Raw genomic sequence first — 16526 nt, 5'->3', positions numbered from 1 at the left:
AAAGCGTTCAAATCTCTGCACGCACCCTCAGTTCCTCACCCAGCAAGGACCCTCAGAAAAGCGCTCAATTCTCTCTGCACACACCCTGGGTCCAAACAAACCAGAGTCCCAGTGAGAATGTTTCAAAATCTCTGTGCAACGAACAAGTGTCCTTCAGCCAGCAGAGGCCCGGGAGAAAATGCCCAATATTACCTGAACTGGACCTGGGTCCCTCGCCCAGCTTAAGCTAATGGAGAAAATGTCAAGTGCATCCAGCCGAGGCACAGGGAGGAAACTTCCAGCTTTTAGCATGCCTCAAAACCTGCCTTGCCTGGCACTGAGGGCTACCACAGAACTCAAACTCAGCAGGAGAACCCTCCTAAAACAGAAGAATGCATCTACAGCAGGAGACAGAAAAGAATCCAGGAGGATTGTGGGTACTTTACTCCCTTCTATACCTCACCTCGTGGCATGGACAAGGCTGTGCATGAAAAGGATTGAACATTATTTCAAGCAGCAGGAGTTCCTCTCTCAGAGGTGAAATCCACCGCCCTTCGTAAGGACCATGGCGAGGAAGTGGTATGTGCGAATACGGAACATTAGCATCTGCAATGCATGCGGCAGCCAATCAGTTTGCTCAAAATGCCAATTTATTAGTCGCTGCAAGCCTACGGTCCTTGTAAGTTATTTTCTGCTGTTGTCCGCTCCAATAGGCTGCTTCTCCTAACTACACATTCCACTGATATTTATTGTTTTAATTGTTAAATGTTTACATTATTCTGTTACCCTTTATCTCCGGCGGGTGGGCTGCGCTATTCCCTTCATTTTTCTGGAATGAAGACTGAAAGCTAGACCACCTAGCAAGCAAGTGGCTATGAAGGTGAACATGTCGGAAAAGGTATCCCCCTCTTTTAAATGGGGCGGAGTAGTAAATAAGGGCACCTCCTCGATTCCCCTCTATGCCCCATTTTCCAGCACTGACAGGGCAGATGAGTGGCACGGAGCCCGGGGCAACCTCGTAACCACAAGTTTCAGGAAAACCAACAGACTCTGCAAAAGCTTTCACACCAAAGCTGCGACCCTATGGAACAACCTCCCACCACAAATAAGACTGGAGCTCTCATACATTACCTTCCGAAAGAAACTCAAGACCCACTTGTTTAGATAACTCCCTTAATCTAAGCCAAAACCCACCTGAAAATCTGTAGATTAATGTTGTCCTGTGTTTTGTTTGTATAATGTGATTCTGCGTGTACATGTGGCGCCCTGATGCCTGCGGGCTACGGCATGGTAGAAATAAATACATAAATAAAACTTACCGGCACCCTTGTTTCCGGACCGCCACACACTGAGTCTGCCTGCCTGGGGCCACTGCGCCCGAAAGGTTTGACCGTGCTGGGCGCAGGGTCCCCAGTAGGCAGACTGATCAAGGAAGCACCGGCACCGTTACTAGCGGTGCCGGTGTTTCCGTGAACCCATTCCCATGGAGTCCTGTGGGACTCAACGGGAATGGGGCTAACATTTTGTGGCACCTAGCTTCCCGGTCCGCTGGGGCGTGTGTCCCAGTGACACCGGGAAGATAGGTGCTGGTAAAATGTTACGAGTCCGGCGGCAACCCGCTGGAAGCAGAAACAGGGTTACTGCCAAACTCGGAATGAGGCCCACTATCGAGGCCGTGCTGACCTCCTCCGTCTCATCAGTGCATTTAGTTTTATACCTGCTTGAGATTTTTATGCATTTGTAAAACGATTGGATTCCCATGGAATCTGCCTCTGTTTTGCACCTGCTTAAAACCAAGAGGATTCCGTAGGAATTCATTTATAAATGCTGCCCGCAAAGCATCATTTGCAGGTGGTATTTATTTGTTCACAAGACAGAGAGGAAAAAGTAAAGGTGAATTTGCCTTACTTAAATCTTTCCTTTTTCCCCTGTGCCCTGTTTCAATGGTTAAAATTGCATGCAGGAGACCGAAAGGCACGTAATAGCTAACAGTGGGGGTCACCTGCATGCATATAAAATGACCCTGACAGTTTTCTTCTCCAGGATTAGTGGGTGCTATGGGTAGTATGCACAGTGTGGCAGGGTGTCCCAGCCAGTAATGGTTCTGCACTGCCCTCAACTCTGGCTCTGTGACAGACTGGAACCTGTGATGGTGTAAAATTCCTACCTTTTTAAATTTTTAGTATACAAAATGATGCAGGTAATCTGTTGCAGAAAGGAAGGTCTGCTAATCTGACCACCACATCATAAATGCTCCAAGCCACAATTATAGTGCAAATATGCGCCTTTGCTGAGATCTACAGACGCCCTGAGCATATGGCAAAGGGCAGGTTCAAAGGTCACATGTGCAACCCGGACAGCTGCTGGAATCCCACAGAAAGAAGTGGCTATTTAATTGGCTGCTCTTCTGCTGTAAATTATAATTGTATGCCGGAATGTCAGTCTGGTGGTACTTATATCTGTAATTATAAGCCATGTCTGGGGTGGCATGGTTACGGCTATGAACACACAATTATACAACCACAGCAATTTGATATTACACTAATAGTGTCAGCTCAGCAAGCATGGCTTACCTACGACAAGACTGATGTGTGTTGGTGGCTGGTCTGTCTCCAATACTGCCAGATGGAACAATGGCCAGAATGCTACCGCTTTGATTCTCTAGAGGAAGACCAACACATTCCTCCCAGGGCATAGGAACCTTCCTATTAGTTATCTTGGGAACAAGTGCTTCAAAGACAACTCGGACATAACAAAGAAAGCCACTTTCAATCCAAGGTGCTGACCACTGGAGTCGCCCCTTCTAAGTCAGCAGGCATGGGAAGGCTGCAGAGTTAGAGTAGCCTGGAGGGGAAGGTGGGCTGAGAGAAGATTTCCACAATCTTGGTTTCTGTTAGGGCTCACTACCTCTTCCTGCACCTCCCACCCCCATTGCATGCAGGCAAGACACTATGGGAGTGATGTGATAAGGCAAAGGGGACTTGTTATGACAGCTTGTATAGGACACTTTACTGCAGGCTTGCCTTAGACAAATGTCCTCTGACATTATGCCTTTCTAAGCAGAGGAATTCATCTCCTTTGAATAGTCTTTGAACTCTTGAAGCACAAGAAGAATTCACTTGACCTCTATTAGTATTGCATTGCAATGTCTTCCAACAGTGGGGTGAAGACTGAAGGCATCCAAGGCAGAGAAGAGTTCTGCCCCCTCGCCATCCTTGGTTTACAGTGGGGGTGAACTGCTATGGCCAAGGCATGCATCTCAGCTGGCTGTGGCACACTGAAACCAGGCTCTGCCAGTAGTGGGGAGCTGTAGCTACCTGCCAACTTCCTGGAAGGGAAGTGCAGAACTCAAGGACTCACCTTGTCTGTGGAAACCTTCAATTGGGCCTCACCAACATCCCAGAAGTCAAGGAAAAGCTCTAGGTCCTGATTCCCGCATCAAACTACTTGTGAGAGGCATCGACATGGGCCTCACCTGCCTGGCCCACGCTCCTTCGTGCCACATGCAGTCGCTGCTGGCGAACCACACTGTGTTAGACCAAGTTGCCCTGTTCCATTTCCGTATGCCAAATAACCGCCTCAGAGAGCACCTTGAAGCCTAATTTGATGCTGTTGAGCCGTAAAAACAAGAAAACAGTTTGGTGAAAGATGCTCTCTCCCTGGTTAATTTTAAAGAGCCAGAGTGGCTTTTACCCCCCATCCAACTTGTTCTTCAAAGACAATATTGCCAATCTATTGACTGAACACCCCAAGCTCTTCTACCCAAAATGCCGTTTTACAAAACTCAGCATTCTTTGTTTTGCTTTTAGAGGGCTGGGCTTATCTAATGTTTTTCTGATTGTTTGCATATATATCTATATTTTTATAGAACCTTGATCGGACATAATTTCATTTTGGACCATTGTACTTAAGTTGTTTGGGTTGCTACTGCTATCACCTCACACCCCACCTATAGCCTGTCCTTGTCCTGCGCTACCACATAAGACTATTGCTGCTAGTTTTGTAGTAGTGTGGCGCCGAGTAAGGGGTTTAGCCGCTACTCATCCCTGTACTCCTGCAGAGAAGTAGGCATTTGCACTGAAAGTTCGCTTTGATTGGGGGTTTGGGTTGCGCGTGGGAGGAGCACGTCAATGGGGTTTGTGGGGTGCTGGGGCAGGCCAGCAGGGAACATAGTTCCATTACTTCTTTTTGTACACTTTGACCACTGCCCAACCATTACCTCTCGGAACAAGTATAAGAAGCTGCCAGACAGCATCAGTGTATGGTCGCTCACAGGAGCATTAGGGATGTACCCTTTTCTGATCAGCCCTATTCAGTGATAGCTCCACACTGACCCTGCAGTCACGCATACTATCACAGGCTGCATTGCAACTAACCCATTCCCCATCTTACATGTACAAGTCATTCATGTGCAGAGCCGGCTGCAGGCATGTGCACTGTGAACAGTGGAACAGGGCCCCACACTCAGGGGGGGCCCACAAGCGCCAGTGCCTACCTCGACTATAGCAGGTCACATTATTTTAAAGAGGGGCTGTGCTGCTTTCTTGGTCGATTCGTGCTTTTTCCAAGTGAGGCCACCTCCCAAGCCATTGTGATGCTCTTAAGACAAATATCCCCTCCCAGCGGCACATCAGACGCTGCAGGCCCCATAATTACTGCAAAACACTTTCAACGCTCTAGCCTAGCTTTTAAAGCAGCAGCGATTTACACGTCATGGCTCATTTAAGAGACTGTTGTTTTGGGCAAGGCGTTTCCGTGTTAAGAAATGCAAAGGGTCTTTTGTATTCTAAAAGCAGACACAAAGCACCAGTTCGCTGCCTACATTTACACCCTCCTCCAGGCCACCTAAAATATATCTAACAGAGCAGTTTTAAACTAACTACATTATTTTCAGATGTTCATATTTAACACACCAACAATAGTTTATTTTTGGTAGGATGTAATATTTACATCACACCATATATAAAGCTAGTATTTGTCAAACATTGTAACACAAACAGGTAAGTAACCTTTTCTTACAATAGAGTTACACTTTCGAAAGTTAATTTTCAAAACTCAAAGGTCATGTTTTGCCTTCTGCTGAATTGCATTCTGGTATTTGTAGTCTCCCATTCAAGAAGAAGAGCATAATGCCACAATTGAACAATATTTGCCTACCATGTTTCTATAGGGATTTAATATATTTGTTTGAATACATTATTATGGTTTGTGTACTTAAGTCATTTTTATAAAAACAGAGTACTGTTCAAAGCCAAGCATAGGGGTAAGGGCAAACGATGAGTAGGCAAGCAAGTCATTTATATATGCCCAGAAGTTGCAATCCTGGAAATGTTATTTTCCCTCATTGTGGACATGTGTTGTTGTTTGGGGCATAAATGGAGGATACATGTGGGCGGTCACACTTATTTTAGAGGGTGGCCGCTGCCCCACTTGGGTATTTTTGAGTCCAGCAAAACTTGCTCAAGTGTTCGGCCACAAGGATTTCACCCAGGCTGTCCAAGTGCAGACGCTTACCCACAAGACCACATAAAAGTGTCATCAAAACACGTCTCTTACTGGTATTTTGTTTTCCTGGAAATATTTCACTATAGATTGTTGGGATTAAAAGGTGGGCACCTTTTACATTTTGCCAGCGTAGTTATTGGAAAATCTCCCCTCTCAGGTCATTTTCTGGTGTTGATTAATGTTTTTTAAATGCCAATGCTATTTTGTCTGGTGCACTTTCTTCAAATGGGAAAGGCAATTAAATCAAACTTGTGTATTTCACTTTATGATATGTACACTTACTGTGCGTATATTCATAGGTGCCAGCTTTTGATTTTTGCTATGGGGCCAGAAGTTCCTCCACCTAGTGATGCAAGGGAGCCGTATCCATCCCATAGTCAAAACACCACATTTGACAGCACATTTTGCAGCAGCAATGGGAATAAAACCTTATGATTTTACAAGAAGATAAAAAACATAACATCTCAGCAACAGTCACATAACCTGCTCAGTTGCTGTTGCAACATTCTGTTATGGAATTGCCTGCTTCCCCTTTCAATTCCTGCACCCAGTCAAACAGTTGTGGCCTGCTCACCGCCTCCAATAAAGGCTCTTTTTGTTTGCTGCTACAAAAGAAAGCCTCACTCTTGATATTGCCAAATCAACAATGTTAATGTTGTGGTAGGTATTTATGTTTACTGGCTCGTGCTGTCATGCTGGGTGAACAACATGGGGAATGTGGAAAATAGGTGGGAGGATGGTTGGGAGAGAGAGCTGGAGAAGAGTGCCGCACAGGAGGATGCGTCAGCTCGCTGGCGAATAAAAGCAAGATTGTAATCCTACTCACATGCTCTGTGTGGTAGTTAATCTCATCATTTGGTGACGAGCGCCAGCGAAGAAGACCCACGCTGTGCAGCTGTCCATGCCGTGCAGTACAGGATTCATTTTAAGCACAGAAGCCTGAAGGTTTAAAAACACTCCGGGTATGGAGCACATCATTTATTAAAAACGGCACAGAGAAGGAAAGCCCTGCTTTTCGTAAAGCGGCAGGAAGGACATAACAGGGCAGATGAACCGGTGCGTCATCGCAACGTCCAGTTTTTGCGCATGTGCTATTCTGTCGAGACTGGCATTAGAGGAAAGGTCACAGCAGTGGCAAGTGAGGCATGGTCATTTTGAATCAGGCATATTTCTCTGGAGCAAAGTAACCAGCAGCAATTCTTCCTTGTCACGGTACAGAAAAAAAAATAAGTAGGAGGAATACTTTAAAGTTAGACATGCCTATGCAGGGAATAACAGTTCACCCTGCCGAAAGTTTTTTTCTCCAGTGCAGGTCAACCAGCAGTCCCTTGGCCAGAATGGAGGGAATATTTGCACAACTATATTAAAACTGTCGAGGATGAAGGACTCACAGGCGAGAAGAAGAAACTACTCCTATTACATGCCCTTGGCCCAGAAGGACAGCGCAAGTATAGGGAGGTACCTGTGCTAACAGATTTGGATACTGGAGATATTGATGCACATGCATGTGTAATAAGACAACTCGATAATTACTATGCTCCAGGGACGAATGTTGCCATAAACAGGTTTAAATTTTATACGAGGGCACAAAGAGAAGAGGAGAGGAAACGATTGAGGAGTATGTTTCATCTCTAAAGAAACTGGCACTTACATGCAAGTTTGGTGCAGGAACAACAACGGAATAGTTGATACATGATCAGATTATAATACACACTAAAGATTTAGCAATACAAGATACATTATGGATGGTTGGAGATCCAGCTCTACAGCAAGCTTTGGCAATTGCTAAATGAATAGAACACAAACAGAGATGTTAAAAGGAGATAAAAGAGAAGAATAAGGAAGTGCAGCACTCTGGAGATGGCAAGGATGAATAGGTAAATGATCAGGCTCATGTGGCAGTAGTTAAGAAAAAAGAAAGAGATGCACGTTTAGAAAGAAGGACTTGGCGAGTCTAGGTCCAAGGATCGGATAGCAGTTTGCTTAGAGAAAAAAGGAAAGGTTTTAAGAAGAGCACATACTGATCAGCAGAAACTAGAGAGGGATAGATGTTTTAGGTGCAAAAGAATAGGACATTATGCTTCATCCCGAAATTGTCCAGCCATCGGCAAAATATGTACGACTTGTAAGGGTAGAGGGCATTTCGCTGTGGTGTGCAGAACAAAAAGAGGGTGTTGGTTGTGCATGAAAACTGATACAGAGGAAGACAGAGTGGTATTGGTGTGTGGATCCAGCAAGAAGCTTGACCTGTATGGAATAAAGTGTCCTAAATGCGAAATAGTAATTGAGAATTAGCCACTGAAGCTTATGGTGCATAGTTGCTCACCATATCCGATAATCACAGAGAACAAGTGACAGGAGTTGACATCCAAAGGCCTGAGACAGAGGTTGCACTGTTCCGACATTCATGATCCAGGAGGATTTGAAGCGTTGAAGATACATTTAATTGGTCACCTTATGAGCAATGTGCAGTTTAAAGGCCGCACAGCTGAAATCAAAGTGTATGTGGTCAAGAAGGGCATGAAACACTTGTGTATAGGCGCGTTATAAATGCCATACCATATCATATCATATCATCATCATGAACGTTTTTGGTTGGAAAGATCAGGCCAAGTTGAACATTCGCCTGGACCCATGTGAAAGTGACCCTGTGCTTTATGTAGGTAGTGATAAGAACGGGAAAATTGGTGCAAGAGAACAAGGAGGAGATGTGTTTCAAGTAGAGTTAGGATTGCTAAAGGGATACGCACATAGAATTATCCTCAAACCTAAGGCGATCCACGTCATACATAACAAGGCGAGACCAGTTCCCTTTGCATTGATGAATAAACTGGAGGCAGAATGGGACAGGTTGGAGAAGGAAAACGTGATTGAGAAGATTGAATCTTCACTGTGGGTGAGCCCAATTGTACTGACTGTAAAGAAAAATGGGAAACTGAGTTTGTGTAGATTTAAGAAACTTGAATAAAAAAATCCAAGTAGATAAATTACCCGATGGCCATCATTTCCAAAATGTTGAACTGTATGGGGGGGAGATGTGTTTACTACCTTGGATTTGTTGAATGCTTACCACCAGATAAACTTGACAGAAGATTGTAGAGACTTGACGGTGTTTATCACACCATTTAGAATGTTTAGATACAAAAGGAGGCCTTTTGGACTTGCTTCAGCAGCAGCCGTGTTCCAAAGAGTTATGACTCAGGTACTCAACGGAACATTGGTGTATCAAGATGATATAATTGTATTTGGGAAAGGAGAAAAAGAACATGATGAGAGATTGGAGATGGTGTTGCGAAGGTTAGCGGAAAAAGGTCTTAAGGTGGAGAGAAGTAAATGTAAATTTAGAGAATGTGAAGTGGAATATTTGGGGCACATTGTGAGTGGGAAAGGATACTGCCCAAAGGTGGATGCTGTGAATGCTATAAGGAGTGCACCAGCTCCAATGAATAAGGATGGAGTGAGATAATGCTTAGGTCTTTGCGAATACTACAGCAAATTTGTGTCCGTGATTTTGTGTGCATAACCGAAATGATTCTAAAGTTATTGAAAAAAGATGCTAGTTTTGTATGGCATGAGAGTTGTATGCAAGCATTCAATGCATGAAGGACAACATTTGTGGTGCTGTGGAATTGGGTGGATTTGTGGTCAGAAGAGAGACTAGACTCATGGTGGACGCTACTGGAGTAGGACTGGGAGCAGTGTTGTCCAAGTAGTAGAGAAACGGGAACACGTCATTTGTTATGCCTCAAGAGCTGTAACTGAAGTAGAAGGTAGATACTCAGTTACAGAAAGAGAATTGTTGGATTGTGTGTGGGGTATCCATTATTTCCGCAAATATGTTTGGGGAAGCAGATTTACGGTGTGTACTGATCTCAACTGTAGGAGAATTGTTGACTGTAAGAGGTCTGTGCAGGGCTTCCTAGGGGTTAGCAGGGCTGAGTGTTAGATTGCAGGGATATGATTTGGTAGTGAGATGTCTACCAGGAGTAAGAAATAAAGTAGCTGATTTTCTTTCTCAGTTGCCAATTGAAGATGATGGTGTTGAAGTGGAACATTGCAAAGAGGACGTTGTGGCATCAGTTAATGAAGTAGTATCTAGAGATTAATGGTTAGAAGAGTTGAGAGGAGACGAGGTACTCAAGAGAGTGACAGAATTTACCAGTAAGGGGAGGCTTACTAAAGGTGAACTGGATGAGAAAGATAAGCCATTTTGGGAAGTTAAGAATGAGTGTTCCGATGACGGCGCATGCGCGCGCGCGCGTCGCATGCGGACCTAACCGCACCAGCTCCTGGTGGCCGCGGCAAATATCCTACAATTTATCCCTCTTTTGCTAGAAAGGAACACCCCAGCGGCGCATAGGAGGCGATGGACACAACAGTGAAGCAGTCGCCACGTCCCCGAGGTGAATCGGTGCAGGGGACGTGAGAATCGACCTGAACTCGTCAGGCGGCGATCCGCGGCCATTGTGGTGCGGGTGAAGTGACCGCCCACCCCTCCCCACCTCCGCGGCACGCCGGACACTGGTGATTCCGAAAGCGGGGACGGAGGGCACACGCTCGGCCGGGCTGACTGCAGGGCCCGGCAGTTACCCACCGACACAGCCGGAGAGCCAACGGCTGTTCCCCGCATCTAACCCTGGTGAAATCTACGGAGGACGCGAACCGTAGCAACTGAGGCCATCCGAGACGGCACCTTTCCCGCCTCCGACAGTGCTGCGAGCGAGCGGACCCAGGAAGCAGCGTTAAGAGGCGGGCGGAATAACGCGCCATACTCCCTCCACGAACTTGGACGCCAACCTGCCTGTTGACCCGTGGCCCCACCCTGGAGATCCGACTCCCCCGATAAGCGAGACGGCAACGCGCAGGGTCGAGCTGCAGCACAACAGGGAGGACTGTGTGCTGGGCTCCCCTGTGGATGGAAGTTACGCTACACACGTGCCCAGCAGTAACCAGGTACGAGAGTGAATGAGGTGGGGAAATCGCCATATCTCCCCCCCGTGGCCCCTTATACACTAGGGACAACAATAATACGGCTCTCCCCACGTGGCCTACGTACAGCGGAGCCGTACTTGAAGTGCGGCGGCGGGAGGCACCTCTCCCCACGAACAACTGAGCCACCTGCCCACGGTGGGCCCCCTCAGACTCTTCTCCCTTGCGGTGCAACGACCGCAACTAGGGTAGACACGCAGCAGAACGACCCCCACGGGGCACCAACAACACGGGGCTGAGTCCCGCCCACGCTGCCCCACCCTCCTCCCCACACATCCGGCAGGCCCATACCCACAGAGACTACGCTCCTTCCCACAGGGGAGCAACCACGAACACCCCCCCCCCAACGGACTCCTGATCCTCCAACAGGCGCACCAGACCAGCCAGAACAGGGGATCGACAAACACTGATCCACATAGCCCCGCCGAGGCCCGCGAGCGAAGACAAAGTGGTGGAAGATAGACGCCCGGCAAGCCCACCTCACCCTGGTTTCCACGTCAATCCCCGTGGGGCACCCACACGACCCACCCGGGCCCAAATCCTCATACTAATTACCGACTCGACCATGGGCAAGGACAAGGCCAAGAGGCAGACCCTGCAGAGTAAAATGGACCTGTGCACAGTGGAGACCCCCCCTCGCCAGGAGACACAAAGCTTGGCAGAAGCAAGTGTCGGAGTAGAAACTCAGGACCCCCAACTCTCCTTGAATGACCTAATGAAGGCAATTGGGGACTCGAGAACATCGCTAGAACTCAAGATAGGTGGAGTCTCCACGGAAGTATCTCTCCTACGCCAGGATCTCCACAACCTATCGTCTAGGGTCGGAGAAGCGGAACAAAGAGTGTCGGACACAGAAGAGAACGTCCGCCAGTTGGAACAACAACTCGCCATAATTGCCCAAAAGGTCAACCAACTCGGATACCGAGCCGAAGACAGTGAGGGCAGGGCACGACGCAATAACCTCAGGATTCTCGGGATCTCGGAGAAAGAGGAAGGCCCCAGTGTCAAACTTTTCCTGGAAGACTGGCTGACTCACATCTTTGCCCCCAAGAAACTGTCGAAATTCTTCTCTATTGAAAGAGCACATAGGGTACACACTGGGCGACCTACCCCAGGAGCCCCGCCCAGAACTATAATTGCACGCCTCCTTAACTACCGGGACCGAGACGCCATCCTCCAGATGGCACGGGCCTCCGGCCCAATCACATACAATGGCTACAAAGTGGGGTTTTACCCGGACTATACTAAAGAGGTCCAGAAGGCCCGCCAGTCGTTTGACTCTGTTAAGAAGAAACTTCACTCTCTGTCAATTAAGTTCGCCCTCTTCTTCCCGGCGTTGCTCAAGGTCCACCATGAGGGTACGACACACCTATTCCACAACCCCAAAGAAGCATGGGATTGGCTCGAAACACAGATCCTCAATGGGCCCGCGGCCTGACGCTCGCCCTCTGGACCATCCGCTCGCAAACCCGGGCAGAACTCGCCACCTCTCACTCCGACAGACCCCGAAAAAGAATCACCAGGGCGTCCCTCCAGGAATACCACAGAGAACGGATGAGGCCTGGGCATCACAGCACTGAATTCGCTACGGGACACCATTGAAACTACACCAGTGCGGCCGCCACCGCCTGGGCATCGCAGTTTCAGGCACAGTCCAGGTAACTCCACAGGAGCTACCACCCTAGGTCGGATCATCCCGACGAAGTTTAAGTTCACCAAGTTATAAGTTCAATGTTTGGGCGACAGGTGCTCCCAGTTGGGGGGGGGGTGGAGTTTTGGGGATTCGAGGAAACGGAATCACAAGAAAAGAAAGCTGGAAACCGACGAGAGCAGGCAAGGCAAACAAACACTGTTTTGGGCCAGGACCAGAGACACAAGTATCAGCCAGTCTTCAGGCACTCCAGTGCGAGGCAGCCCCCGGATGTCCCCCCCTGAGAGGAAAACGACATACGCCCCCGGGAAAAATGCAACTGCCACTAATCCTCCCAGATACCCCAACAAATAGACTCACGCAGACAGGATGAACTCAAACAAGTTGACAATACTGTCCTGGAACGTCAATGGCCTCGGCTCCAGTATAAAGCGGAGGCTGGTGCTCCAGTACCTAAACCGACATTCACCGGACATTGCCCTCTTAAATGAAACGCACTTGATAGGCACAAACACAAACTTTTTCAAAAAATCTAATTACTCGAATGTCTACCATGCCGGATTCACGAAAGGAGCTAGGGGCACAATGATACTCGTCCACAAGAGAGTCCCTCTCCAGGTTAGGAAGATCAGGGCAGACCCCCGGGCCGCTATGTACTGATGCTGGCGGACATCTGGGGCGAGACATGGGTCCTGGCAGCAATCTATGCCCCCCCACGCTGACGAAAGAACTGCTCGCCGAGCTACAGAGCTTGCTTCTGGAGGAGGAGGCTGATATGTGGGTGCTCGGAGGGGACTTTAACGAAGTAATGGACATCACAGTCGACAGAACCTATAGGAGAGATGGAACACGCCCCACCTTCACGCCGCTCGCCACGTTCGCCGAGACCTCAGGAATGGTGGACGCATGGCGCACACTTCATGGAGACGAGGCAGGGTTCTCCTTCTACTCAGGTGTCCACAAATCATTCTCCAGGATCGATTACGCCTTCATCCCCCGCAACATAACCCACAGGCTTCTCGACGCTGCATTCCTCGTGAGAGGAATTTCAGACCACTCCCCGCTTCTTTTAACTCTCAAGAACCCCTCCTGCCGCCCGGCTCGTAATTGGCGCCTAAATACATATCATCTACGTCTTCCTGAAATACGGAGGAGCTAGAAAAGAGGACAACGGAATATTTTGAACTTAATGAGGGCTCGTGGACTGCCCGATTTCGATCTGGGAGGCATACAAAACAGTCCTACGAGGGGAGGTTATTTCCACGGTTTCCGCCTACCAACAACGCCAAGTCCAGTAGGTCAGGGAAGCAGAAGCACGCGTCTTGGAGTGTGAGCGACAAATCCTTATACAAAACACCCAAGAAGCAAAAGAAGCGATGCTCACGGCGCAAGACGCCCTCAGTAACCTGTCCCTAGACAATGCACGAACTGCTCACCAATTAGTCCGAAGCCAAATATATGAATGGGGCGACAAAGCTAACAAGACTTTGGCCTGGTTGGAGAGACGCGTGCAGAGCAGGGGACACGTAAGGGCAATCAGATCTCCGGATGGGACATTATTGACAGAAGACTCGGATATTGTCGAGGCATTCGCCACCTATTACAAAAATCTTTATACCCCACCCATTGGGAACCCATTAGTCGAACCCTCTCGATACCTCGACCACATCGAGATTCCAATACTCCCACAGCACCAATCTGATTTCCTGAATGCTGACATCACTGAAACCAAGGTGCAAGATGCACTGGCACAACTCCAACCCGGGAAAACTCCGGGCCCCAATGGATTCCCAACAGAAACGTGGAAATGCCTCGGTAGCACGCTACCTACCCATATGCACCGCATGTTTCTACAGCAGGGAACTAGGAGTACTTCCCCCAGACCTCAGGAAGGCATGCATAGTTGTCATACATAAGCCTGGGAAACCCCTGGAAGAATGCGCCTCCTATCGTCCGATATCCTTGATCAATGGCAAAGCGAAGGTTCTCGCCAAAACACTCACTAACAGACTATTGCAAGTGATTGAGACCCTCGTCCACCAAGACCAATGTGGTTTTATCCCCAATAAATCAACTCGGATGAACGTACGCAGAGTCCAATTGGCGCTGTCCAGGGCAAAGGAATTACCAGCCCCACTCGCCCTCCTGGTGGTGGACTTCGAAAAGGCGTTTGACTGTGGGGTGGGATGCCTTGTGGGAGATCATGGCTAGGATTAACCTGGGGCAGACATTTATATCCTGGGTAAAACTTCTATATGCAGCCCCGGAGGCCACGGGGAGGGTGAACGGCAGGTCCTCCAAATCATTCCCCCTGGGCCGGGGCACGAGACGGGGATGCCCGCTGTCTCCACTCCTCTTCCTCCTGGCCATCGAGCCACTAGCGATTGAGCTTAGAGCTAACACCAACTGGACCGGTTTCGTCTGGCCGGGAGGAGGAGAAGACCGCCTTTCGCTCTATGCGGATGACCTGCTCATATACCTCAGTAACCCGAGGATCTCGTGCCCGGTGGTCTCCCTCATACTCAGGGAATATCAGCACTTTGCATGCCTAAAGGTTAATGATGCCAAAACCATTTTCTTCCCGATTCAGGGTGGCGAGTCTGCGATCCCGGAGACCTGTCCATATCACGTCTCTATCAGGGAACTCAAATACCTGGGTATACGGCTCGACCCGACGCTTGATGGGTTCCCCCGACTTAATATACAACCAGTAATAGAGCGGTTTAACAGAGACACCCCCATTGGCAATCTCTTCCCCTATCGCTAATGGGCCGGGCCGCACTATTCAAAATGATGACCCTTCCCAGACTGTTGTATGTCCTCCAGAACGCCCCATTCCCCATCCCCCGAGAAACCTTTGCACTCATTGACAAGAACCTGCGCACACTGCTATGGGGCGGGAAACAATCCAGGATCGCCCTTGACACGCTCCAGAGATCTGTGTGGGAGGGAGGCATCGGTTTACCCTGCATACGCACCTATTACCTGGCCACACAGATAGGAGTAGTGAATGACTGGATGCACGCGGCCCCCACACTGCCACACACCCGTATAGAGCGAGAGACCATGTCCCCGCTAACACCGCTCCAAATCCTCTATGCCACCCACGATCAACTCCCGGTGCTGCCCAAAATGACCCACCACATCCGACGCGCTTGGCGGGCCGCACACAAACTAATCGGCTGGGAAGGACAGCCAACACTGTCGCAACCCATATGGCACAATGCGCTCCTCCCGGAACTAGTAAAAATGGGCTCCTTCGGTCACTGGCTGGCAAAAGGAATACACACATTAGCACACGTGATACAAGAGGGTCGCCTCCTGAGCTTTGAGACCATGCACGAACAATTCGACCTGGCACCCATCGACAGGTTTCGGCATGCGCAACTGTCCCACGCCATCCGCACCCAATTCCCCGACACGACGGTCGTACCCCCCCTGCTCTCCCATCGAGACCAATATTCTCCTGCAGCACATCTCTTCTAGGGTCACTTCCACTCTCTATCAGGCCCTTAACTCATTCGGGGCTGCACAACTCGACGGGCTAAAGGCAAAGTGGGAAAGGGATCTGGGCCCCTTGGAACCTGAAGATTGGGTGGAGGCATTAATGTCCCCCAGAGAAATCGGTATAGAATACAAGCTCAGACTAATACAGCTGAGGATCCTCCATCGTTCATACCACTCACGCATTGCAATGGCCAGATGGGGTGGAATAGAAGACGGGACATGTGTTCGATGCAAAACTGAACCCGCCACCTTCTACCATATGATATGGGACTGTCAGGCGATACAGGCCTTCTGGGTGGGCTGTGTCAACACAATCTCAGCCGCTATGGCGACACCAATCCCTAGGGACCCCAAGATGGTACTCTTGGGCATTGGGGGTGAAGTAGACCTGTCCAAATATGAGAAAAAAAATTTGGCAATTGCGTTGGGGGCAGGCAAAAGACTTATCGCGGCCAATTGGGGATCTGCCGATCCACTGAGCCTGAACCAGTGGAGTAATGAGCTGGACAGGTGCGCAACCTTAGAGTGCCGGATCTATAATGCAAGGGGCTGTCCCCGCAAATTAGAAAAAATATGGGGTAAATAGCTGGATGCTCAATGAACCCTGCGGGCGGGGGTACATTGGTAACGCTGCTAGCATTGTTAGCCTGCCTTGTCCTATTGATGTCTTACGGTCCTTGGCCCCGCAGGCCCTGTTATGGTTAATTGCCTTCAAAATGTATACCGCTAATCCATGTCTTATTCATGTACGTTTCTTTATGTTATGTTGTTTAAAATCAATAAACAGAGTTATAAAAAAAAAAAAGAATGAGTGTTCCATGAAAGGTGGAGTGTTGTTGAGAAGTGATCGGCTGGTTCCACCAGAGAAATTGAGAGAGGAATTGATAGAGAAAGC

The 16526-nt window shown here is 48.7% G+C and overlaps 1 protein-coding gene and 1 long non-coding RNA gene across 7 annotated transcripts in view; one reads left to right on the top strand and one right to left on the bottom strand.

The window, feature by feature from the left end:
• LOC138567091 (uncharacterized) overlaps nt 1–16526 on the top strand; it is a 229927-nt gene that overhangs the window by 181543 nt on the left and 31858 nt on the right. The gene's annotated exons all lie outside the window — the stretch shown is intronic.
• Nucleotides 1–16526, bottom strand: part of TM7SF2 (transmembrane 7 superfamily member 2) — a 224692-nt gene that overhangs the window by 200627 nt on the left and 7539 nt on the right. The window contains exon 1 of one of the 6 annotated variants that reach the window (XM_069644952.1): nt 6311–6525. The exons of the other annotated variants lie outside the window; for them this stretch is intronic. The gene's annotated coding sequence lies outside the window, so the exon portion shown is untranslated. Of the gene's footprint in view, nt 1–6310; nt 6526–16526 lie in introns of those variants that run through there. 6 annotated transcript variants of the gene reach the window in all.

This window comes from Ambystoma mexicanum, chromosome 2p (assembly GCF_040938575.1).
Source record: "Ambystoma mexicanum isolate Mex_15411 chromosome 2p, UKY_AmexF1_1, whole genome shotgun sequence".
Lineage (NCBI taxonomy): Eukaryota > Metazoa > Chordata > Amphibia > Caudata > Ambystomatidae > Ambystoma > Ambystoma mexicanum.
The sequence above is the reverse complement of the archived record's forward strand: the minus strand, read 5'-3'. Positions and strand labels throughout refer to the sequence as shown.